Here is a 26,350-nt window from a genome sequence, read left to right as displayed (position 1 = left end):
TTTCAGTCTTTTGATTTTCTTAAGGGGCAAGAGGGTGGATGGAGGCTGATTTCCTTTTATATTTCAATTTCTCTAAATGCAGTCTCCTCTTTCCAAAAATATCATACAGAAACTTCCCCTTCTTCTTTTCTAAGCTTCCAGAGTTAAAGATAAATAAATAAAATCCCAGCCCAGCCAAGGAGTTTATTGACTTCTGGAGAGACACCATCTCATGTTCATCTAAGAAATTCCACAAAAGGAAAGAAATACCTTTAATATGGACGTTTATTCTAGAAGGTTCCTATGTGTATTTGGTTCTGGGACCAGTTAGAATAGTAGAGTTGATTCTTACCCTTATTTAACTTTGGTCAGTTCAGTTACAACAGCAAGAGAGAATACAAGACCATCCACGAATGAATCTTTGCCTGTCTCTAAGCCAAGAGACTGTATGCTTAAAACACATGCTTTGCATATTCATGACTCTAAAATCCAAGCTCCCTGTTCTGCTACCCACAACAAGGACACAGCCCTCTGCTCCAACCAAACAGAACAACTGACGAAGATACGGCATACCAGCCTCACACCAGAGGCTCAGGACAGTTGATTATCTGTGATTTCCATTCTGGGCAGACTTTAAAATCTGAAGCTTCATATCAGATAGATCGCTTAAAGTATTTCCCCCTTGGCAGTAGCAAACTATAATGTAAGTGGGGTAACTTTTCTGATATCTATGAATTTATGCCAGAGCTAGAAACTTTACTTTCTCAAATTCCATACTCAGCAGCAAAACATATGGCAATATCCTTTGTCTTCCCCTTCTCCACCCTCCACCCCCTGTGCCAAAATGATACACACACCACGAATGGTAGTGCACTCCTGTAATCCCAGCTACTTTGGAGGTGGAAGCAAGATGGCTGGGAGTTCAAGGATAATCCAGGCAAAAGTATCAGGGAGACCCTATCCCCAAAACAAAAGGGTTGAAGATACGGCTCAAATGATAGAATGCTTGCCTAGCATAAGCAAGGTCTTGGGTTCAATCCCTAATAGCAAAAAAATAGAAAGAAAGAAAGAAAGAAAAATACCCAAGGTGTGAAGAATAGAGCCGTTCACTCATTCATCAAAGATTTTCAGTGTGCTAACTACACATCAAGCACAAGATATAGCAGTGCACTCTGGTCAGACAGGAAAAGGATTCAGTCAAGCCAGCTTTCCCACAATTCCTCCTCACAGTGTACATCATCTTTTCTCCTCAGCTGGAGGAGACGTTCCTGAAGCTTCTGGAGGACACAGACAAAATGAGGGCTTTCTCTCTAAATCTATTTTCCTATCATTTTCCTGTTGCTCAGGCCCTATAAGGGTGATTCAACTTTGGTGTTATTGTGATTAAAGCAATGATAGCTACGGTGTGGACAAACCATATGGAGCCAGATATCTTGTATGATTACTCACACTTTCAGATTGTGCAAATGCTTCATTTTCAATGACTGTATCATTTGTAATATGGTTTTGGGTTGTATCATCAGGCATGTAGGCCTGCTCACACTTAGTTACTGGACTTGGCACGATACTGGTTTAAACACTAATTATCCTTGTCCAATCTAACCTTGAACTGGATCACAATTCATCCCTCAGAGGTAGGGATGAATTCTATAAAATGTTTAAGTGTCTCTATTAAATCAGGCAAAGTTAAATATTCAGTCAATAAATAGACATTGGAAGAAGGCCCGTTTCCTCAATACTTGTGTTTTTAATTCACTCTCCAAGTGTCTAGAAGACAAAATGGAAGTACACAATTTTTAGAAATAAAGGGAAAGATGGCAGAAAAAATGGCACAACACCTGAACTTGAGTCCCAATTTTGTAGATTACTAAATATTTGATTCCATAAAAGGTACTTGCCACTTTATATTTTATATTCTCCAGGAGGTAATTCTGGATTGCATGCTATACATCCCATCAATATGACAATCTGTATTACAACAAACCAATTGTAAAAAGCTATAGTAAAGGTGTCAGCAGCTCCCACCTTTAATCCTAACTACTCAGGAGGCTAAGATTTGAGGTTGGTTTGAAGCCAGCCTGAACAGACACATCTGAGAGACTCTTATCTCCAATCAGCAAAAAGTCAAATCAGCAAAAAAAGGTGTGGCTCAAGTGGTACTCTCAGCCTTGAGTAAAGTAGTAAAACAAGAACATAAGACCAATTCAAGCCCCAGGACTGAGAACCCCACCCCTCCCAAAAAAAAGTTCCAGGACTCATTAATGGAAGGTAAACCTGGCATTCAAATTGGAACTGATATCATACACTGATCCTTGCTACAAGAATATACTACAAAGTTTGTTTGTTTTTTTAATGCATAGAGTGGGGGGAAATTTTCTTCCCCTTGCCCCACTTTGACCGAAATGCAGGATAAATCTCTGAAATAGTTTTAGTGCTTTCTATGATTATGATGACTTTGTTAGTTAACAACATCAAAATGAAAAACAAACAAAAAAAAGAACATTAAAATGTTTTGCTCCATATTTTTCTTACAAGGTTAGAATGCTTTGGAGCCATTGGGTTTTAAAAGTATCATGCATTTATGCAACAATTCCACATTTCTCTCCTAAATTTTCATGCCAATGAATTTAAATATTTTTTTAAATATCATAGAACTACACATTGCTGGACTCCAGGGAATCTAGTGTGTCTCTTGCTTCCTGCCTGCTTCTGAAGCAGGCAGAAACTTGAAAACTAAAGCCACCCGCAACCTTCCAGCAAACAAAGGCAGCCATTATGTTTTCTGAACTTAGGAGCTTTCACTCTGCCAGTCAGATACAGAGAGCACTCATCTCCTTCCAACTCCCAAATCTCTTGACTTCCTCTTTCTCCTTCTCGCTGTCCAGGGCCTTTTGAAAGGAATGGCCAATAAGCCCCTTGTTCCAAATCTCTGCAGGAACAAATGGATGTTACTCTCAGCATCCCCTAAGCCATAAGTCCTTTGAGGATACAGGAAGACGTCCACCAATCTCAAGAAGAGGATATCTGCATGCAAAGTAGGTGCCCCCACCACCTTCTTTATAAAAATGACAGTATCTCAGAGATGGTAAACAGTTTACTCATGCATGCTACATGCTCACCAAAGGCTTAAAGAGATGTACTCTCCACTTAATGTTACCTTTTAAAATGGCCATATTGTACAATAAACCCACTACAAGGGTACTGAGACACATATTCTGTCTCTGACCTACTAGCCACTCTATAATAAGCTAGTTGGAGGACTTGAACCCAGGCTCAACAAATTTCAAAGCTCTTACCCCTTTCCTAATAATAGACTGCCTCAGAATAAATTCCAGAAATCAAGTAATAGTCACCTGTGATCACATTGTTTACATTCTAAAATATGTACAACTTGACACTGTCGGGAAAACACAAAAAGATTAAAAGAGAATGGGGAGGTCTTCTCAATCATTTCAGATTTTAATCAATAAAAGTAATACCTCCACTCTATTCACTGAAGGGAAATATTCTTCTCCTGGGATTTTCAGTCCCACCCCCCCCCACCCCCTACCCCCTAAGGTTTTTTCCTGGTCCTAATGGCTAGGAAGGAGGAAATGGATAAATCAGAGAGCTATTAACAGCTGACTAGATCAACATAGAAGAGAAACCCGAAGGTAAATTGGTTGAAGTTTATAAAGCCATAGTAGTCATCTTCTTTTTAACATGTCAGCACATGTCCCAAATAGTGTCCTCCAACCTATAATTTGCCTGTGTGGTCCAACAAAGAAGGATTTACCAAAGGTACAGGGCCTTGCTATTGTTACCCCTCTTGCCAACACTCCCTTACTCCTCCTCCTCCTACCAAGCCAGCAGAATTCACTCCAAAGATGGGAGTTTAGAGTCAATACCTCTGGGCTGGCCCTGGCAATTCCAACAACCTAGCAATCTCACCTCATTCCCTCTGCAGAGTAAACCTTCTTAATCCATTTATAAGAACAGGGTCCTCTCTGCCAGTTACTTACTAGTTCAAAGAATGAGCTCTGCAATACAAGCATTCAAGGATAGCTTGACTGTGAATGGGAGAATAGGGTGGGGACCTTGGTTTCCTCCTTTACCATCTGGAAGAGGAGAAGACCAGTTTAAAAACATTAATGTTGTCTAACAAGTCCACCAGAAATTGGGAGTGGCTAATCCTTGTAGGTAGACTATCATTAGTTATTCAGGAGAACAATATGGGATGTCAGTACCAGGTCAGCTGGCCCAAAACACACAAGTCAATTAGCAACCTGACAAAGATGACATGAGACGTAAGTGATACCCAAAAGAAGGTGACACACCCAGTGTGGCTGGATACAGCACAAGCCTCCTGATAGCTGAACATGTTTTGAAATGACTTGTAAACTCCTTGGGTAAGCATCTCTGATGGTATTAGATGGAAAATTTTCTGAAATCACTAACCTAAAACACTATAGATGAAAAAGTAAAAGGTCCACAATAAAGAATGACCTCAGAGTCTCTTTGAGTTCTGCATTTCTATATTTGGCTCTAGTCTGCATTAAAACCAAGGAATTTACATTTGGATTAATAAGTAGAGTTCATAAAAGTTCACCTTTGGACTGGAACTCTTTCAGTTTCAGAATGGGTGGGAAGAATATGGGTCATTTCTGATGTTTGATGACAGTGTTGAATGCTAACAAAACTACTACTTGCTATGGACGGATTTCTTTACACCCTAGAAGACAAGAGCCTAGAGTACTTTTGATAGTAAACAAGAGCAAAAGCAGCCACAAAGTGTGACTTTGAAATTTCCTTTGGCAAACCTGCGCTGTGGATTGATTATGTGGTAGAGAGCAGTTAAGCAGGAGGAATACACTGGAGAGTAAGATGGAAGGCCTGGGCTAGGAGGAGATCCAAGGCAGAAAGTAGTAAAATCTTCCAGACAAAGGCTGAGTCCCAATTCCTTCTACTCGTGGAAACTCAGGAAGGCTTCAATGAAGAGATGATATTTAGCTGAACCTTCATAAATGAATGAAAAACCCAACAACTGGAAGGGATGGTGTTTAGAGTAGAGCAAGACTGAGAACTCTTAAATTGAAGGGCCCAGGTATTTGGCAAGAGTGCTAGCATTCTGTCCTTGGGAGTGAGGCTAGAGGCTGGAAAGATGGGATGGGGGTGTCCAATGGTCGGGAATAGTTGCTACCATGCACTTAAACTTATTGTAGGCCATAGCATTGTAAAGCTTTTACCTAATACTCTTTTTTGGGCGGGGTGGTACAGATCCTAGGGCTTGAACTCAGCTGGGCACTGTCCCTGAGCTTTTGTGATCAAGGCTAGCGTTCTACCACTTGAACCAAAGCTCTATTTCTGACAGTTTGGCTTTTGTTTTGCTTTGTTTTGGGTAATTAATTGGAGATAGGAGTCTCATGGATCTTCTTGCCTGTACTGGCTTTGAACTGTGATCCTCAGATCTCAGCCTCTTGAATTACTAGGACTACACGCATGAACCACCAGTGCCTGGCTCTATTTAATACTTTACATCCTTATATTTACAGAAGTTTTTTCTGGCTATTAGGTAGAACTAAATAACACAACACAAAGAAGTACTTCTATTAGTACAAATTACCTTTTGGTAAACTTTGCTTCATTGTTATTATAGAGATGATAATACACAGGGGTTACATTTGCATACATCAGGCAATAAATACATTTCCTTTCATACAGTGTTATCTGTTGTCTTATTCTCTTTCCATTCCCTCCCTCCCATCCCTACCCACAGGTTATACAGTTCATGTTCATCAGTGTCCTGTAACACTGCTGTGCTTTTTTACCCTTTTCCCTCAGATTCTTTGCCCTCTGCCCACCCTCTCACAGATATACACATGAATACACACAGTATATAAGGTACAGAATATAGAAACATCAGAAAAAGAAAAAATAAATTTTTTAAAAGTCCTTTGTTTCCTTATCTTTGAAGTTCTTTTTTTTTTTAATTTTTTTTTTTGGGTCCAGTTATGGGGCCTGAACTCTGGGCCTGGGCGCTGTCCCTCAGCTCTTCAGCTCAAGGCTAGCGCTCTACCACTTGAGCCACAGCACCACTTCCGGCTTTTTTCTTTTTGCTTATATGGTGCTGAGGAATCAAACCCAGGGCCTCAGGCTTGCAAGGCAAGCGCTCTACCACTGAGCCACCTTCCCAGCCCCATCTTTGAAGTTCTTTCAGTAAGTATACTATTTTATATACATATGAAGAGGTGCTTGGGTATTGCACCTTTGTGATTTTCTCCTAAGACTATCCTCTTGTGGTTTCACTGTAGGTGAGTATGTAATCCTGTGTAATTAATACAAATGATCTTTATAATTTCAGCTTTATTACCTTGGCTTTTTCTTAACCAATAAGCACAATTTTTGAGCGTTTTGCGCACTGGTCAGTTTGGATGGGAAGAAAATGAAACAAGTGACATAAAACCCAACTCCAGCTAATCCAGGCACAAAATAATAGTGGCAGAGGAAAACGTATTACTCACATAAATCCACAAGGGGTTCCAGAGTCAGTTAGTGGAGAAATTAAAAGAACATCAGCAAAGCTTCTTAGTTCTAAGCCCCTCCAGGGTGGCTGCTTTTATTCATAAGCCCCAGGGGGCTCTGGGATCATCTCATCTTTCCTTACTACAGTCTTCTTCCCTACAGAACTCAGCCCAGTCCCAGAATCAAGTTTTCTAACTTCAACCAGATGAAGGTCCATCCCTGACCTTGTCACCGTGCCTATGACAAAGCTGACTAATCAGCCAGGGCCTGAGACTCCCCAAGGCTTCACACACTGAGAGGAGATGGGATCATTTCCCATAGAAAGATCAACAGGCAAGTCTGACAGGTAAGGTCAACAGTGACTACTCCACTCTTACGGATACAAAGATTTTAAAGGGGTGACAGTTGCACATTTATATGAATTTCTGATGCCCAATTTGTCCTTATGTTTTCATTTGATTATTTTATGTGTGCAACACTGAGAAAATTCTGGCTCCTATAAATGAGCACTTACAAATAGTAACTGTAAGATGCAAACCCATGTGAATTTAAAACTGGACACTAGGAATCTTCTTTAATCAAATTTGTGCCAAGTTTAGAAATAGGCTGCAAGTGTAATAGGAAATTTTATTTCAAAGTTTAATTAACAGGCTACCGGTGTAGCTTGGTGGTAGATCACCTGCCTGGCTCATACAAGGCCCTGGGTTCAATTCCCAGGAACACCTCCTCCTCCATGAAACATTTAATTGCTGGGCACTGGTGACTCATACCTGTAATCTTAGCTACTCAGAAGGCTGAAATCTGAGGATCATGGAAGCCAGAAAAGTCCATGAGACTCTTATCTCCAATTAACCTCCAGAAAATTGTAAGTGGAGCTGTGGCTCAAAGTGATAGAGCACTGGCTTTGAGAGAAAAAGCTCTGAGACAGCTTCTAGGCCCTGAGTTCAAGCCCCATGAACAACAACAACAAAAAGACCCAAAACAAACAAACCATTTAATTATGTAAACCATATAAACAGTTTCCTTTATTTACTGGGAAGATATTTTTTTAAACATAGCTGTAATAGCTAACCAGAAATTCTACAAAGTCATTTAATGTGACACTCAGATATCACAATAATCACAGCTCCAAGTTTGACCACAGTAAAACAAATGTTTTAAATCAAAAGATGAATTTCAGCTTGCCTACTGGTATGTTATCAACACATGTAGTCACGTGTTAACATGCACAGTGATAGAGAAACTCCTCATTGCCAAAGTGAACTCATTCAGAGATGCACGCTGATGCAGCTCTGTTATATCACAATGCTATTTCCTAAGCACATGTTGGAAAACATAACTAGTGATTTCTTTTCTCCTGTGAAACAGTAGTAACAATACCTTGCCTTTAAAAAAGGCAATAAAGTAACACCAGGAAAAAAGTCAATTCTGGAATTAACTTCCATGACATTCCAGAAAACTTGGCAGAGAGTGAAATTTAAAAATCATTAGGTCAGACCTGGCAGCTCACATTGGTAATCCCAGCTACTCAGCAGGAAATGATAAGGAGGATCTCAAGTCAAGGCCAGTCCAGGCAAAAGGTTGGCAAGATCATATCTCATCCAACAAGCTGGGCACGGCAGTGAGGACATTTCTGTTACCCCAGCTATGTGGGAGACATAAATAGGAAGATCATGGTCCAAGCTGGCCTGGACAAGAATGAGAGACTCTATCCAAAACATAACTAAGGTAAAAAGGACTGGGGGGATTAGTGGAGTACCTGCCTAGCAAGCATGAAACTCTGAGTTCAAACCCCAGTACTAACACACACACACACACACACACACACACACACACACACACACACACACACACACACACACACACACAAACAGTTATATTAAACTGATAACATATAGGGCACTACTAACCACAACTTGAAAATACACTTGTATCCCTTCAGCTTCGACTGCTTTTCTCTGCAACTTTCTATGTCTTACTTAAGCCAGGCACTGTGGCTCATGCCTGTAATCCTAGCTACTACCTAAGTACTAGGATCATGGTTCAAAGCCAGCCCAGACAGTTATTTCCAATTAACTAGCAAAAAGCCAGAAGTGGAGCTGTAGTTCATGTGGCTCAGCGGTAGAGCGCTTGCCTTGCACGCATGCGGCCCTGGGTTCAATTCCTCAGCAACACATCAGCAAAAAAGAAAAAAGCTGGAAGTGGTGCTGTGGCTCAAGTTGTAGATTGCTAGCCTTGAGTTGAAGAGCTGAGGGACAGCGCCCAGGCCCAGAGTTCAGGCCCCACAACCGGACCCCCCCCCCCAAAACAAAACAAACAACTAAGGGACAGCCAGGACCTGAATTTAAAGTAAATAAATAAGTGAATGAAATCAGTAAGAAATTATGCCACACTCTGTATCCCCACAGCTACTCTGCACTGCACGATCTTTTGGACTGACCGCCTCACAGAGCCTGCAGCTTTTTCCAGGTGTCACGTGCTTTCTCTCACTGAGCTTAGTAATACACACTAGCTGGTTTCAACAGTACTTGACAAGAGGTGGGATTCTAAATGTTTGATGACTAAATATGGTTTTTTTAATAGTGTTTTATTAGCAATCAAATTAAAAATAAAGTCCTTGTTTCAAAAGTTATCAAGAGCAAAGCGTTTTATATCTTTTAATAATCACAAATGAAAACAAACATTTTATCTCCATTAGAAAAATGGGCTCCAGTTGCTATTTCGGCCAGTAGGATGTTCATGATCCTTACTCATTCATCAACTAATAAGCACCTTCTATGTGTTGTTATATGTTCATAGCATGTGTGTTTGTGTCTGTGCATGCGCACGTGCATGCATGTGTGTGTGCTAAAAATGGGGCTTGACCTCAGGGCCTGGGCACTGTCCCTGAGATTTTTCCCTCAAGGCTGATGCTCTGCTATTTGAGCCACAGCTCCACCTCTGGATTTTTGGTGGTTAACTAGAGATAAGAGTCTCATGGACTTTTCTGCATGTGCTGCCTTGAACTTCAATCCACAGATCTCCACTTCCTGAGTAGCCAGAATTGCAGCTGTGAGACATCAGTGCTTGGCTCTGGAATTTTCTTTTCTTTTCTTTTCTTTTTTTTACTATTAAGTGCTGTCCTGGAAATGACATTAAACACAATCTAGTCGGGGAGGATCATTTTTTTAAAAGCAAGTCACTAATGTCACGGGAGATGGGAGGAGGCAGAGAGATGAATATTGCATGGCATTGTTAGCTGCTTTCAGGTAGCCATGAAAAGAGATGTGCTCTGGTGACTTGGGTCAATGTGGTTCATTGTGAGGGCACAGGAGGAAGTAGCAAGAACAGGAAGCCACTTGAGCAGCTGCCTGGCGGGGCCTGGCAGCGCTAGGAATGCCATTCAGGACACAGTAGACTTCCAACCACCTATTCTTCTTGACAGCCCTCTGGCACCAGGCATCTGCTGCTCCTTCTCCAGTGCTCTGCCAGGATGGTTACTCAGTTAGATTCTGAGTAGCACCTCCCCCGCCCCATACCCGCCTCTGCCTGGGCCTTCTCTACTTTATGAATCCTGCTCTTTGTTGTGACTCCACAGACCAAGTCTCCTAAGGTTTCTGTCCACTTTTGCCTAGCATTTTGGCTTAGACACCCCTGAGTCTCAAATCCAAAGTGTGTGAAAATGCTTTGTTGGATTGGCTGGTATCACATAGGGTACACTGTGCTCTTGCCTCAGCCCCGCATTGGCCTCTGGATACTCCATGCATTGACTCAGTTTAGTTTGCTGTAGCCAGGGAAGTGGGGTCCTGATACAAACCAGGTCAGCCTGTGCCAAAGGCCCTAGGGCAGCAGCTCAGGAGGAGCGTGGCTGAGACTGCAATGTTCTATCCTAGTGTTGACCACCTTGACTTTGGCTAGATTCATCTTTCCAGATTTAGTATAAATAATCTCAGAGTTATGACAATTTTTTGAAAATGCTTTTTTTTTTTTTTTTTTTGGTCAGTCGTGGAGCTTGAACTCTAGGCTTGGGTGCTGTCCCTGCATGTTTCAGCTCAAGGCAAGCACTCTACCACTTGAGCCCAGGGCTACTTCCAGTTTTCTGGTGGTTTATTGGAGATAAGAGTCTCACGGACTTCCCTGCCCAGGCTGGCTTTGAACCGAGATCCTCAGATCTCAGCCTCCTAAGTAGCTAGGATTACAGGCATGAGCCACGGGCACCCAGCTGAAAATGCTTTTTAAAAGGTATTTAAAATGGGTGCAGGGCACCCATGGCTCAAACCTGTAAATCTTAGGAGGCTGAGATAGCTGAGGATCATGGTTTGAAGCCAGCCCAGGCAGGAAAGTCCATGAGATTCTTAACTCCTATTAACCACCAAAAAGCCAGAAGTGAAGATGTGGTTCAAGTGGTAGAGAGCCAGCCTTGGGCAAAAAAGCTAAAGAACCCAAGCAATGAATTTAACCCCCAGGAGTGGCACACACACACCACACACACACACACACACACACACACACACACACACACACACACACACACACACACACACCACCACCACCACCACCACTACCACCACCACCACCACCACCAATACTACCACCACCACCACCAATAATAATAATAATAAGTAAAATAAGTAGCCCAAACTAAAACCACTTTTGTATCAGGTAAGAGGAACAGCTGAGTAAATTATCATCTATTTCTAACAAGGAACATTATACAACTTTCCCCTCAAGAAATAATGATTTAGACAAAGTGATGTGGTAAAATGCTCAGTGATACAATATCAAATAAAAATTGGTATGCACAATTTTATATACTGTCAGCAAATCAATTATACACACTCACATGTAAAACTATACATACAAAAGGTATGTATTGTTAGTAAATTTGTTATATATATATATATATATATATATATGTATTCACACACAGACTTAAAAGAAAATACACTGAACCCTTCTATATAACCACATAAGGATAACTTTTTAAGTTTAAAAAGAGAGAAAGAGAGAAAGATGGAAAGAGTTAGAAAAAATAGTCGCCAATGACCCTAGATGGTCAGATGATGTTTGAGTCTTATATTTTTTCCTGTAAATTCTTTTTCTTTTTTGATTTATCTTCTTAACCTTTCAAGTAAAAAAGCCTCAGTTATAAGATATGTAAAGCTATATGAAAGACTCCCCTTCTTGGTAGGCAAAGTCCATAAATGGTTCGAACAACCACAACAAAATACACATAACTTTGAATTCCACATCAAGTAAAAATAGCCTCCTTTCTTATTCGTTACCCATAATAAGAAAGAAGACAAGGATGACAATGAATTCACAGCATGACCGAAGAATGGACACTCTGTCTACACATGCATGCTGCACTCTGTTCTTACAGGGCATCTGGGTTGTCAAAATACAGATTCATTCTGTAGATTTTAAAGGGGGTGGTGCTGGGAAGGTGGCTCAGTGGTCGAGTGCTTGCCTTGCATGAATGAGGCCCTGGGTTCGATTCCTCTGCACCACATAAGCAGAAAAAGCCAGAAGTGGGGCTGTGGCTCAAGTGGTAGAGTGCTAGCCTTGAGCTGAAGAGCTGAGGGACAGCGCCCAGGCCCAGAGGTCAGGCCCCACAACTGACAGAAGAAAAAGAAAGAAAGAAAGAAAAAGGAAAGGAAAAGAAAAAGATGTGGTCTTTGGACAGCTCTAGTCCAATAAGGGGGAGAGGGGAAGTAATAGCAACAAAACCATACAAAGGAAAGTGAAAACCCAGAAGACAATAACTCTGTCTCTGAGAGTGGAGTGAATTCAGAACACCATCAACATTGAGCCGAGCCTTAGGTATGCAAGTTTTCAAGGGAGTTGAAGGAAAGAAAGAAAAAGTTTACTTTTTTTTTTTTTTTTTTACAAATAAGGCAGATGAGAGGACAAACCTTTCACTGGCCAATCTGATATCAAAAGAGAAGCCTTTATTACTGAGGAAAGTGGGTTCCAATGCTGAACCCAGAATAAGGCAGGTTTGTCCACCCCATCACAAAAATTCTTAGGAAGTAGTGGGCAATCTAAAGGAGAGAAAACCTCTAGAAAACCCCCACCAAAAACAGCATGTTCTGTGCTGGCAGGCTCACACTTCAAAACTAGAGGAGAAGGAGACGTAGGGTACCTGTGCTCAGTGCAGTGTTGGTTGAATCTGGCCCCACACATACATCTACCCAAATCTGTGGACATGAGCTTGCTGAGAAAAGGGTTCTTCAATGATGCTAACAAGCTAAGGATCTTGAGATAAGGTCATCCTAAGTTAGAGTGGACCCTAAATCAAATGGCAAGTGTTTTTAGAAGATAAGGGCAAAAGACGGGCAAGGAAGAGAAGACAGACTGGAGTTCGATCTACAAGCCGAGGAACACAAAGGACCTTGGGTAACATCCCCAAACCAGAAGTGCATCAAAGATTCTTCCTCAGAAGCTCCAAAAGGAGCCAATCCTGAAATCACATCTTGATTTCAGATTTCTGGCCTCCCCTATCACAAAAAAAAAAAAATCCATATCTGTTGTTTAAATCCATATAATCATTTGTTATAACAACCACAAGATACTCATACATTTAGTTTCTTCCAAACTCAGCAGTCTATGTGGAAAGAAGAGAGACAGGTGAAATTATTTCCCCTAATGGAGTTTCATCCATATAGACAGAGATACCATGGGTAGGGAAGACACATTTCCTACAAGAAGAAGAAGAAAGAAGAAGAAAGAAGAAGAAGAAGAAGAAGAAGAAGAAGAAGAAGAAGAAGAAGAAGAAGAAGAAGAAGAAGAAGAAGAAGAAGAAGAAGAAGAAGAAGAAGAAGAACAACAACAACAACAACAACAACAACAACAACAACAACAACAACAACAACAACAACAAGAAAAAGAACAAGAACAAAAACAATGTAGATGAATGGATCAAGAAAATGTGGTATATATACACAATGGGATTCTATGCCTCCATCAGAAAGAATGACATTGCCTCATTTGTTAGGAAATGGAAAGACTTGGAAAAAATTATATTAAGTGAAGTAAGCCAGGCCCAAAGAAACATAGGTCCCATGGTTTCCCTTGTTTGCTATGACTAGTATATGTCTAGGACAAGCAGAGAAGGTCAAAGGCTATGTACATATGACCACATGAGATAATGTTAAGCAAAATGAAGCCCAGGACAGGGACACAAGTGGTGTTTTCTTTCTTGCGAGTGTTTTAATGTACTTACAATGCACTGTGTGATTCTTTTGTTTCTTTTGTTGTTCTTCCCCCATGGTATAACCTGTTTCCACTGGATTTGATGCTGGTGCTCTGCATCTTGTATATACATTTTTGTAATTTGGGGAGGGGAAGGGATATTGGGGAACACTTAAATGAGTTGCAAGCTGACCCACTGTGAGGACGAGATGTACAGGACACTATGTTGAAAACCAACTTTACAATGTGGGGGAGGGGTGGTGGGAGGAGTTGGGGAGGTGAGTAGGGAAGTGATAATAAGGGGAAAACAAAGGAGAAGGTAACAATACTTGCTACGAAATGTACTCATTACCTTATTCATGTAACTGTAACCCCTCTGAACAATAAATATATATATATATATATATTAAAAAAAGAACAAGAACAAGAACAATAATCTAGTAACATTTCTTGAATGTTTGCTATCCCAGCCATTGTTTTGAATGGTTTCCTAAGAATACACTACAGACTTGGTAGAGGAAGGGGATGCTAGCCGTGGGGAAAGTTCCCTGGGGTTTTTCCCAACCCTATACAACTTCCATTCTTTCCAGGGCTGTGATGATTTACTACTTCAGGAAGTGTTTTGTCTGAATTATAAAAAGTTTTAAAATATGACACTGCTCATGAAAAACATGGATATATTGGGGTTCATCACAGAAAAAGACCAATAGGATGTCTGTACATATAAATACACCATACACACACACACACACACACACACACACACACACACACACACACACACCATTACTCCAAACACTTCATTTGAATAGTATTATAGCGTTAACCCTTTGATGATTAGCTTATTGAAGTCATAATACTCTCTTTAAGGTTCTTTCATATTTTAACATGTGATAGGATATCTCTGGGTTTTTTGTAGGCTGCATAATATTCTATTAAATGTATATGCTGTATTATATTGATCTTTCTATCAGTCAGTGCACACTAGGGTTGCTTCCTTCCAGCTCTTAGCTATTGTGAATAGCATTGCCACAAACACTGATATGCAAATAACTGTTCAAATCCCTGATTTTGATTTTTCAGTGTATATACCCATAGCAGAATTGCTGGCTCATATACTTATTCCTTTAATTTTGAGGGGAACCACTGTTTTGTTTTTTGTTTTTTTGGGGGGTCCAGTCATGGGGCCTGAACTCTGGGCCTGGGCGCTGTCCCTCAGCTCTTCAGCTCAAGGCTAGCGGTCTACCACTTGAGCCACAGCACCACTTCCAGCTTTTTTTCTTTTTGCTTATATGGTGCTAAGGAATCGAACCCAGGGCCTCATGCATGCAAGGCAAGCACTCTACCACTGAGCCACCTTCCCAGCCCAACCACCATACTGTTTTTTACAGTGGCTCTACTGTTCAATGTTTTATAGTCAGCATTTTAAAACTTTTAACAGAAGATGAGGTCAGCACTTACCTAAGAGAGCCTGTTATGTATACTAATACCTAGATCATTCAAAAGTAAGAAAACAAGCACTCAACAAGCAGCCAAAATAAATTACAGATACTATGAATTTGGTTATCTAGCCTAGAAGAAGCCATTTTACCCAGATATGCTCCCCTTCCTTCCTTTTTCTTTCTTTCTTTCTTTCTTTCTTTCTTTCTTTCTTTCTTTCTTTCTTCCTTCCTTTCCTCCCTCCCTCCCTCCCTCCCTCTCTCTCTCTCTCTCTCTCTCTCTCTCTCTCTCTCTTTCTTTCTTTCTTTCTTTCTTTTGTTGATCATGGGGTCTGAACTCTGAATCTGGGCACTGTCCCTCAGCTCTTCAGCTCAAGACTAATGCCCTACCACTTGAGCCACAGTGCCACTTCCGGCCTTTTCTGCTTATGTGGTGCTGAGGAATTGAACCCAGGGCCTTGTACACGTGAGGCAAGCACTCTACCACTGAGCCACCTTCCCAGCCCCCTCTCCTCTTTCCTATAGTGTCACAATGTTAGGGAAATTAGTTCCAGCTCAGGAATGGATCTGATTGGTCTAAAGAAAGTTCCACTGCTCCTGTCAAGTACTAAGCCATACTTACACAAGTTTTAGCAATGAAATGAGAGGGGTATCTTGTTGAGAATTCTACAAATGTTTTCCTTATCCTTTAAGAACAGATTCTCTTCCTTACACACTGTCATTTCTGCATATAACTCCTAGAGTTGCCTCAACCAAGCTGCCATACCTGAGAATAAGGCCAACATCAATGATGAAACAATGGAGAGATCCTCTATGCTGATGCCACTGAATTGTTGAACTGACTCACCATCTACAGCCCACCATATGTGCTTGGATCTATTTGATGACAGAACAAGCTAAATAAAACAGTTGGCTTTCCATTCATTTTTTTTTTAAAGAAAGAAAGAAAGGAAACTAGCAGGGTGCTGCTGTCTCATGCCTATATTCCTAGCAACTCAGAGGCTGGGATCTGAGGATCATAGTTATAAGTTAGCCTGAGCAGGAAAGTCTGTGAGTCTCTTATCTCCAATTAACCAGAAAAAAAGCCAGAAGTGCATATGTAGATCAAGTGATAGGGCGCTAGACTAGACCAAAGAAGCTCAAGGACAAAACCCCAGTCCTGAGTTCAAACCACAAATCTGGCACAAAAAGAAATGAAGAGAGAGAGAGACAGGAAGGAAGGAAGGAAGGAAGGAAGGAAGGAAGGAAGGAAGGAAGGAAGGAAGGAAGGAAGGAAGGGAGGGAGGGAGGGAGGGAGGGAGGGAGGGAGGGAGGGAGGGAGGGAGGGAGGGGAAGAGAGGGAGGGAGGGAGAAAAAGAAAGGAAGAAAGGAAGAAAGGAAAGAAAGAAAAAGAAAGAAAGAAAGGAGGGAAAAAGGGAGAGAAGGAGGGAAAAAGGGAGAGAAGGAGGGAGATAGGAAGAGAGGAAAGAAGGAAGACAGAAGAAGGAAAAGGAAAGAAACTAATTCTGCTCAAAAATCTGTTTATGATATGTGAAAACAAGTGGGGCCTGGCAGATCACATCTGTAATCCTAGCTACTCAGGAGACTGAGATCTGAGGATCTTGATTCAAAGCCAGCCCAGGAGGGAAAGTCTATGAGACTCTTATCTCCAATCAAGCACCAAAAAAATCCAAAAGTGGAGCAGTAGCTTGTGGTAGAACACTAGCCTTGAGCAAAAAAGCTCAGGAACAATGCCTAGGCCCTGAGTTTAAGACCTAGGACCCACATACACTCCCCCCCCCCCCCCGCAAAAAAAAAACCATGAAAACAGAAAAGTACAAAGGAGAACAAACTATAAATGACTCACAATCCTATTGGATTAGAATCCTTGGTTATATGCAACAGCTTCTGGTTGTAAGCCATCAATTCTGACCCACTTTAGCAGAAAAGGCATGTAACAGGTGTATCAAGTAGCTGACCCAAGCTGAAGCGGGAGAACCAGAGGAGCCAGAGCCAAGCTCACCCCAAAATTCCAGGTGCTTCCATCAGAACCAGCAGCCCCACCGCCACCATGACCATGCTACTGTTCCTGCTGTCAATACAGGGTCACTGTCATCAACCCACTGCCATGTCCTCCAGCACCACCATGAAGTTCCATTGCTGATCTTCCAACATCCAGACCTGGACTTCAGCTTGAAGAGATGAGCTGGCAGCTAAGGGCAGAATACTTACAGGTTAAGTGATGTTCCCAAAGCTGAACAAATGCAGATTAGCACGTGAATGACTGAGAGTAAACGCCTCCTTCCACTTCACACCTGCACATACTCAATGCTTCACTTGTCTCCTGCACCATCACCCAAGATCTGAAATTCCAGGTGTGCAAGCCTAGGGCCTATGACCACACCTAACTGGCCAAGCAGCAAGCTATGAGGGGGCTTCCCACTCTCTTTCCACAGACAATAGGGACAAGGCTCTCTACTAAAATGATGCACAATAGAAATTACCCCCCTATGCAGCAGCTAATCCAGAAATCACCATAGTTAGTAAGGTTGGGGGGAAGGGGCAGTACCTTCCCACCCCAGCTTTCTCCCATGTATAATATTCTGGATAGGACACAAACATTATTTTATGTTTCTTACTATTGCTATTTGGTTCATAGAAAACACCCAAAATTCTTACCTGAGATTTATTCTAAATGTCTTCCCAACCAGCATTAAGCCCTGCTGGTCTAACCCATGCCATTAGGCAGCTCTAGAGAAAAGAATATACTTTAAACCACATGCTACACTTATATTTTTATTAGCAACTTTTGAACACTGACCCATTGACTATTCTGGTGTTTTCTAGAGTCACTGTGGTTGATTGTGAAAATCCTGTTGTGGACAGGCAAAAGGAATGGCAGCCCCCAAATCCAAATAGAAAATCTTCCCAAAGTATCAGCAACCCAATCCTAAAGAAACCCCCAGTGTGGAATCTGCTAACTGGAATCACTGGCTGATTTCATCATAACAGTGATCTATACAGAAAGAGGAAAAGCTTTTGAAGTGTAAGCAGTTTCACCAGGACAGAAAATAGATATTCAAACAAATCCTAAGTGGAAGGAAACTGTAGAACAATACCATTTTTAAACTTGCCTGCCAGTGTAACTTCTTTTTTTCTTTTTTAAAATCTAAGTAGTTATGTGCTTAGTTTGATCTTTCTCAAAGTATGGCCAGAAGTTGCTTTTTTTTTAAATTACCTTCCATATAGGCAAAGTAAGACGCTCAGGGCCTAGATACTGTGCTTTTGCTATTCCATTCAAAGCTAGCGTTCTATCACATGAGTGACAGCTACACTCCTGGCTTTTTGGTAGTAATTGGAGAGAATAGTCTTACGGATTTGCCTTCCTGAGTTGGCTTCAAACTGCGATCCTCAGATCCCAGACTCCTGAGTAGCTAGGATTACAGTATTGAGCCACAGGGACCCATCTGAGAAGCCCTTTTAACTTAAGACTTTCTAGGAAAATGATCCTTCCTGTGTCACATCTGTCAGTCCAGGTCAAAATGTGAAGAAAAGAACTAATAGATATGTGAGGGTTCTTTCCATTCAGGACAAAAGACCCTGTAAGCAAGAGCTCAAAGCTTCCTGGCTGGTGGCTGGTTTTTTTTCCCCCTTCCCTTTTCTCTTTGGCTAAGCCATAAAACTTAGTCTCACTATTCCTGAGATTTAAAGAAATATACTTTCTATTACATGGCTCAAGTAGCAGTCAGATTAAGAATGGGTTGGGGTTTTTTTTTTTAATGGTTTTGACTTACAGCTCTTAAAAGTCCACATCACCAAATGAATTTGTGTTATCTTTGCACAGATGTTTATCAGCTATTATTATTGGTTTTTGTGACTATCCTATTACTAAAGAAATCTGTAGATAATAGGAAATTCAGAAAGCTAAATCCAAACATACTCTCAGCCTAAGGCTGCTTGCCTTACACTCATTGCTAACCTGATCTTTTTTCTTTTCTTTTCTCCTTCTCTTCCTACCTCCAAAGCTAGTAGTGATGAAGTCCATGGTCAGAACTTTTAATCCATCTCTGCTACATTTATCCCATAGAGGAATATGGGACTCATGGGCGTCATGAGACTCAAGAGCATTATTGCAAACATTTCTTAATTGCATTTCTTACAGGACACACAAAACAGAGACATTCTACTTTTCTTTATTGGATTTTGTCATCTGTAAGGAAAGCCTGAACCTGTCAGAGACATCTTGTCTAAAACATGGACAAAAACCGGTATGTTGGAAATAACAGAATGGAAAGTTAATGAAAAGAAAAGACCCTCATGGCATTGCTAATCAGTTGAAATCACCTTGGAATAACATTTCCTCCAAATGCCTTATTTTGTGAGATAATGCATCTTTATTGTTTAGACAAGTTATCATTTGAGTTTCTGGCACCTGAGGCAGAGGCATGCTAATTGATTATGGATATTGCATCAGTGGCCACTTCTCTCTACCACTCCCCGTATGGTTGGCCTAAGCCATCTAACTTCACCTCTTTTTGTCCCTCTAATAAAGCCCTTGGATCTGGGCTAGGCTTGTGACATGTATTGTGTAATCGAACCGGGCAGAAGAACATTAAAATGTTCAAAACAAGCTCCTCAAGAGGCTTTGCATAATTCCTTCCTCACTTGTACAATTCAGATACCCCATACAAAAAAGCTGGGCTAGAAAATGGGGAAGAAACATGACCAGGTTTTCCCAGCCATCTCTGCTGGGCTCTCAAACCAGTCAGCCCAGCCCTAATCAACTCCTGGCTGATCAGAACCCTGTTGTAAAGATCCAGATCAGCCTGAAAACACCAGAACTACCCAGGGATTCCAGGCTACAGTCTCCTTCCTTTCTTTCTCTTTCCTTCCTTTGTTTTTGAGAGGGGGAAGGCTGGGGTAGAGGATGAGATAGGGTTTCACTCTGTCAGGCAGGCTGACCTCAAACTCATGATCTTCCTGCCTTGTCTCCCAAGTGCTGGAATTTACAAACATGTGCCACCATGCCCAGCTCTAAATTCCAAACTGCAAAACTGAGAGTTAAAGAAGTTGTCATTCTAAGCTACTGTGTTGTGGATTGTCATATGGCAATAACACATGGGTTATTTGTAAAAGCAGCTATGCTTTACTACATGTATCATTATGTGATCTTTGAATATGTATTTATCTTGACATGGGAAAGAGATATGCCTATTTAGTGTCAAAATTATGTTACTAGATATAAAATGATCATGAGAGTCTTGCACCTTGAAGACATGGAATACCAAAGCTATGGCTGGCACCATCATTCCAAGTGCTTGACCTACTGTCAAACCTTCAAGGTCACTACCATCAGGTAGAGAAGATGATGCACTTACCTAAAGAAACTTAAATTTTCAAATAGTAGCCTGTATACAGGAGAGAGAGACAGAGACAGGGAGGGAGAGAGAGAGAGAAAGAGAGAGAGAGAGAAATTGAGAGAGAGAGAAATTTCCAATGGTGGGAATAGGGAAGAGTGACATTGCAAATGGTCCTTAAACGATGGATATGAATTGAACCATGGAAGGAGAAAGCCCAGGTGAAGAATAGATTGTGAATATTGATACAGAGATAGGAAATACAAGTCCAATGTATCAAGAAAATCACATACCTCGAGCTCTTGTTTGTTTTGTTTGGTTGGATTTTTGTTTTTTTTTTGTCGGTTGTGGGGCTTGAACTCTGGGCCTGGGCGCTGTCCCTCAGCTCTTCAGCTCAAGGCGAGCACTCTACCACTTGAGCTACAGCGCCATTTCCGGTTTTCTGGTGGTTTATTGGAGATAGGAGTCTCATAGTCTCTCCTGCCCGGGCTGGCTTTGAACCGAGATCCTCAGATCTCAGCGTCTTGAGTAGCTAGGATTACAGGCGTGAGCCACCAGCGCCCGGCTGGTTTTTTTGTTTTTACTCAAGGCTGGTGCCCCACAACTTGGGCCACACCTCTACTTTTGGCTTTTTGTTGGTTAATTGAAGATAAAAAATCTCATGGTCTTTTCTGCCCAGGCTGGCTTTGAACCATGATCATCAGATCTCAGCCTTCTGATTAGGTAGGATTACAGGCATGGGCCAACAGCACCTGGCCTGGTAATACTTTTTAAGCATTTATACACTGAACATTCTAGATTTTTCCTTTTTACCTCTCAAATCTGCCCCTTTGTGGCATGCCCATTCAAAACAACTGCCCCAACCTAAATGTAGGGCATATCTCTGACTTCTTTCCTTCCCTGAAACTCACACCAAACCCTAATCAAGTCTAGTCAGCTCTGACCATTAAGATGTGTCCAGACTCCCACTCCTTCTCACTCACCAGTCACTACCAGCTGAACAGGGTCCATCTTCTCCCACAGCCACTTTCTTATTTGCTCACTACCTCTACTTTTCACCTTCTCTTTTCTTTTTTTATTTCTATGCCAGTCTTGGGTCTTGAACTCTGGGCCTAGGCATTGTCCCTGAAGCTTTTGTGCTCAATCTTTTTTCTTTTTTCAATTCTTTCCTTTTGTTTTTTTTTTGTTCTGATATTGGGGCTTGAACTTAGGGGCTTGGGTGTTGTCCCTTAGCTTTTTTTCATTCAAAGCTGGTACTCTACCACTTGACCACAGCTGGTTAAATGGAGGTAAGAGTCGCACAAGCTTTCCTGCCTGGGCTGACTTCAAACCATAATCCTCAGCTCTCATCCTCCTGAGCAACTAGGATTACAGGCATGAGCCATGGTGATGGCTCCATTTGAAATCTTACCACGCGATCTAATATACTCACAGAATTCCAAGATTAGACTACAGACAGCTTAGGAGAGAGGACATTATCATGCCTCTACTCATCAGAATGTCAGTCTCATGAAAGGCCAGAAGTGGGGGTTCCCCACCTTTCTCCTATGCCTCGCACGTGGCAATATGTATTGCTTCCTATTTGTGGAAAGAATTAAATAATTAATAGGTAACAACTCCATAATTAATAAATTAAATAATCAATAAAACAAAGTTATCTAAGAACTTCCCGTGCCTGATTTCAATCTGATGATTACAACCATGAATCAAGAACAATGACTCTCCTCATTTTCCATTTGAGGAAATAGAAGCAAAGAGAAGCAACTTGCATAAGCTCCCATAATGAGGGAGTGCTAGAGCAGCCTGAAGCAGAAAAATCTCTAAGGCCTGTGCTCTTCACCACTGTACACACTAAGGGAGTCATGAAAAAGGAGAGGTGGGGCCATTGGAGAATTATCCCTGAAAAAACCTGAGCCTAGGAAACTGCCTCCTCAAACCATGGCCCTCTGGCGCGAGCGGTGAAGACAAGCTCACGCTGAAGGCGAGCATATTTCCATCGCTTAGCCAGGTCTGCTCTTAGGCCAGCTAACCACAGCCACCCCCGCGTTCCTGAGGATACTTCCAACCACATTCAAACTCTCATTTTTCCTGCCTAGGCCTTGGGCATTGTGTCTCTGCTTTCCTACTGGACTGAACCTTGAAGGAACCCAGGGGCCATCGTCACCTCCCTTCAACGCAAGAGCAGAGCCAGCCCTGCGGCCCCTCTCTGCAACTCCCCTTGCTCTAAAGCTCAGCACCTAGAATGCTCCCCCAAGGAGTGTAAGTGGTGGATTTGCATGGTCATTTTCCTCCAACCCCCCCCCAATTTTCAGCTCCCCAGCCCGGAGAATGGGTGGGTGAGGCACTGTAGTAAGGGGACCCCATTGAATATTTGATGAATACCAGGGCCCCTCCCTCAGGAGGCTGGGAAGGAGCCTGGAGAGTGGGTGGCCCACACACAGTACTTTTCTTTTGCTAACAACTAATCTAGAAAATGGATAATTCCCACAAACATAATCAAGTTAGCAATCCATGTGTAATTTAGCAAGATGCTTACCAGCCAAATAACAACTTTAATTGCTTGCGGGAATTGTAAAGGAAAATGTACTTAGTTCCTTTTAATAAGGTTATTTCTTGGAGACAGTTTCCTTTTTTTCTTTCTTTTTAATCTTCTTCGAAAAATATAGAAGCCAATAAGACTAAGGTCAAAGTATGATCTCTGGGTCTCTGTCTAAACAGCTGTCTAGAATACATTATCACCTTATAACAGTCTAGTTACACACACACACACACACACACACACACACACACACACACACACACACACACACACTTCCTCCTTGTATTTCCCAATTGTCCAGGAATCCTCCCAGCCCTTCTCCTGCAGGTCCTAGACCTGTCTAGACATCATTCAACTTATATAAGGGCAGTGCTGGACTCATTGAGTACTATTCAGTGTCAGGAGGGTGACTTTCCCCTAATGTGTGACATCATGTGAATGCACCTCTCCAAGGCTTTTTCTAGGTCTGCAACTAGAATAAGAACAGTATCTATCTCATACTCAAAGACAAGATGAACTTCCTGCTCTTGGAAAGCTCATTTCCTATGGAAGAGGAAATGGATCTCAAACAAGAAAGGAAGAGAATTTCATGGAAGTTCTATTACAAAGTAAAGCACAGCTGGGTACCAATGGCTCACTTCTGTAGTCCTAGCTAACCCTGGGGATCAAACAAAGAAAGTGTGGCTCAAATGGTAGAACACCAGCCTTGCAAGAACACAGCAAAGCAAGAGGGGGAAGTTCTGAGTTCAAGCCCCAGCACTGGTACAAAAAGAAAAGGAAGTAATATACAGTAATATAATAGAAATATAAGAAAGTATGTGGTATGCAATTTCAAAGAGGGTCACCAAAGAGACAACTGTATACCCAACACACTTATAAGACACTAAGCCAGAATGCCACTCAAGCCACTCTGGAGCTCCTGAGTTGTTTCCTTCTTGCTGTTGTCGCTTGGGTTTTTTGTTTCTTGCATTTTGTTTTGTTTTGATTGCTGAGGATCAAACCCAGGGCTTTGTACATGCTAAGCAAATGCTTTACCAGAGTGCTAAAACCCAAGCTTTGGCTGTTTATTTCTATTATTAAGTTACTAAGATTGTTACACAGCAAAAGACAACCAATCCTGGAGTTTGGGATTGGGTATTTGGAGGCTTCAGTGAGCTTCACTGAGCTCATGTGAGGATTAAACAGATTAGGTGTACCAAGTGCTTAGCAAGAAGTCCAGCTTCTAGCACCCACTCAGCAAACCTTCCTATGGTTTGCTTTGATTATTTGTAGTGAAGTTAGTTTTCATCTAATTATACATGAGGACCTTAAAAAATGTAGACATGTCAGACATAGTGGCAGATGGCTGTAATCCCAAATCTTAAAAGAATGAGGCAGGAAGATCTCAAGCTCAAGGGCAGCTAGTGCTACAGGTTAAGACCCTGTGGAAAAGAGAGAAAAGGAGAGAGACAAGACAGACAAATAGACAGAGACAGGGACAGGGAGAAACACAAAAAGACAGGAGAAAGAAATAAGAGGAGGAAGGGGAGAAGGAGGAAGAGGAAGGAGGAGGCAGAGGAGGAGGAAGGAGAAAAAGGAAATGGAGGAGGGAGAGAGGAAGAAGGAAGAAAGGGGAGGAGGAGGAGGAATAGAAGGAGGTGGAGAAGGAGGAGAGGAAGAAGGAAGGAGGAGGAGGAGGAGGAGGAGGAGGAGGAGGAGGAGGAGGAGGAGGAGGAGGAGGAGGAGGAGAAAGTTGTTCAGACATCTGCCTTTACCAAACAAAACAAAAGTCAGCTAAGTGAGGCAGGTTTGAATTCCCCTGGTAAGTGAGTCCTTCTTTCTTGCCTCCTTGTACAACAGGGTACTGAAACGCGAATGTGTTCTATGGACACAGATTCAGACGCTGCTGAGTCTGCTCAGGTGCCCCTGGAAGTGTAGACAGGCAGGAGACTAGATCCAGGAGACTGGATGTGGTACACCTGGGAGCTGCTATTCCTGGGACCCTAGAGAGGACCATAAACCCAGGCCAGATTAGCAGTTCTGAGTTTCTGTGGTGAAAGGAAATCCTTTTCCTTGCTAATTGCTGTTAGGAACCCAACAGTTAGGTATTTTTCCTGCTAATCACCTCAAAGGCCTTAGGGAAAAGGAAAGAGAAAGGCAGATTGTCTTTAGGCCCTGCAGCCTATCTGTTCCAAAGGATCTAGAAGAGGCTGGTGTTCTCTGGGGTCAGGGATGCAGCCCACTTTCCTCTGCTCTTGGCCACCACACCCATCCTCTCTACCCCTAGGAGCAGCTGTGGGATGGAAAATGTTCCTCCTTCCTCTTTGCATCCTTCAGAGAGAAGCTTGGAGCCCTTACTTTTATAAGTTCACAGCTCTATAAAAAAATAGTCAAGAAAGAAAATAAGTAGGAAAAGTTACAAAACTGCATCATTGGGGCAGCTGCAGCCTCTGGGTTGCTCCTCATGGTGTACAGAGCAAATCCCAGGCTCCTAAAGTTCTTCAAGGTTCTGCTTGAGTTCAAATCCCTCCTCAGCTTTGGTTAGCTGTGTACCCTTGAGCAAGTTAATCTTTATGCCTTTCTTCTCTCACAGGGAAAAACATAAGACAATTGGAGAGAAAACCTTCAATAAACATCATGACTGCTACTGTTATTAGCAACAACTCTGTGAACTAGTCTATGACTTCCTGTTCCACACTTGCTTTTTGTTGTTGTTGTTTGGTTGGTTTTGTTCCAGTTCTGGGGCTTGAACTCAGGACCTTGTACTCTTACTTGGCTTCTTTGCTCATGTGGAACCACAGTTCTACTTCTGGCTTTTGTTTTGTTTTGTTTGGGGTAGTTAATTGGCTATAAACCCCAATGACAGACTTTTCTACCCAAGCTCGTGTGGACCTGCAATCCTCAGAACTCAGCCTCCTGAGTCCCTAGGATGACAGGTGTGAGCCACGGGCGCCCGACTTCCATGTTTGCTTACACAGCACGCTGTCACTCACATCCATGGTTTCTTGCTCTAGTGCCCTTCCCCAAGCCCAGCTCCCATGTACATCTAGCAAGCATCTTCCATGCAAACAAACCTTCTTTGGAAGCTTTCCATGACTGTGGTGTCATCACCTCAGCCGGCTACGGGTCCTCTCCTCTGCACCCCTATACCATCATCTGCAGGCCCCATGGTTATCTGAGATGCATGCACTACACCGTGAACCGCTGCGTGACAACCTGCCTCAAATGCACAGCCTTACCATGACCATTCTATTCCCAGTTCTCTGAGTCAAGAATGTGGACGCGGCTTGGCGCTACTCAGCTAACAGCTAGCCTCCATGCAGCCTGCGTGTGTCCTTTTACGGGTGCAAGGACATCTGCCTAGCATGTGCAAGGTCTTGAGTTCAAACCTCATTCAACAAAAG

At 42.1% G+C, this 26,350-nt stretch overlaps 2 long non-coding RNA genes across 2 annotated transcripts in view; one reads left to right on the top strand and one right to left on the bottom strand.

Annotated features, from left to right (window-relative positions):
• Nucleotides 1-26,350, bottom strand: part of LOC138820891 (uncharacterized) — a 74,694-nt gene that overhangs the window by 6,899 nt on the left and 41,445 nt on the right. The gene's annotated exons all lie outside the window — the stretch shown is intronic.
• On the top strand, nt 2,944-15,944 carry LOC138820890 (uncharacterized). Its single transcript, XR_011370012.1, has 3 exons — nt 2,944-3,014; nt 6,643-6,826; nt 15,834-15,944. It is a non-coding gene; the product is annotated as an uncharacterized lncRNA (long non-coding RNA).

The sequence above is a fragment of the Dipodomys merriami genome, unplaced genomic scaffold (assembly GCF_024711535.1).
Source record: "Dipodomys merriami isolate MVZ:Mamm:240054 unplaced genomic scaffold, mDipMer1.0.p SCAF_9, whole genome shotgun sequence".
NCBI classification, from domain to species: Eukaryota; Metazoa; Chordata; class Mammalia; order Rodentia; family Heteromyidae; genus Dipodomys; species Dipodomys merriami.
The sequence above is the reverse complement of the archived record's forward strand: the minus strand, read 5'-3'. Positions and strand labels throughout refer to the sequence as shown.